Source organism: Bison bison, unplaced genomic scaffold (genome assembly GCF_000754665.1).
Source record: "Bison bison bison isolate TAMUID 2011002044 unplaced genomic scaffold, Bison_UMD1.0 scf7180017864265, whole genome shotgun sequence".
Taxonomy (NCBI): Eukaryota; Metazoa; Chordata; class Mammalia; order Artiodactyla; family Bovidae; genus Bison; species Bison bison.
In genome coordinates, this window is record NW_011494837.1 from 303090 (window position 1) to 303900 (window position 811).

Below are 811 nucleotides of genomic sequence, written 5' to 3' on the forward strand. Positions count from 1 at the left end.
TGCTGAGTTTTCCAAATTTGCTGGCATATTGAGTGCAGCACTTTCACAGCATCATCTTTCAGGATTTGGAATAGCTCAACTGGAATTTTATCACCTCTACTAGCTTTGTTCGTTGCTGTGAAGAAGGCTGAGTGCCAAAGAATTGATGCTTTTGAACTGTGGTGTTGGAGAAGACTCTTGAGAGTCCCTTGGACTGCAAGGAGATCCAACCAGTCCATTCTGAAGGAGATCAGCCCTGGGATTTCTTTAGAAGGAATGATGCTAAAGCTGAAATTCCAGTACTTTGGCCACCTCATGCAAAGAGTTGACTCGTTGGAAAAGACTCTGATGCTGGGAGGGATTGGGGGCAGGAGGAGAAGGAAATGACAGAGGATGAGATGGCTGGATGGTATCACCGACTCGATGGACGTGAGTCTGAGTGAACTCCAGGAGCTGGTGATGGACAGGGAGGCCTAGCGTGTTGCGATTCATGAGGTCGCAAAGAGTCAGACACGACTGAGCAACTGAACTGAACTGAACTGAATCATCTATTTTCACAGAAGGCTTGTTAAGTCTCGTAGAAGACTTGTTTCCAGTCATTATCAACACTGGCTATACATTAGAATCACTTCAAGAGTTTTATAAAACTACCATTGCGGAGAACCCCTCTACAAATTCTAATTTGTTTGGTTTGGGTTGATAACCAAGAGTGAGAATCACTGTCTGTATTCTCTGGGTCACTGTCTGTATTCTCTGGGTGAGAAAGAAGAAAATATTCAAGACCTGGTTGATGACATGCATATATTTCCTGGTTCTGTAACTTATCAACAGG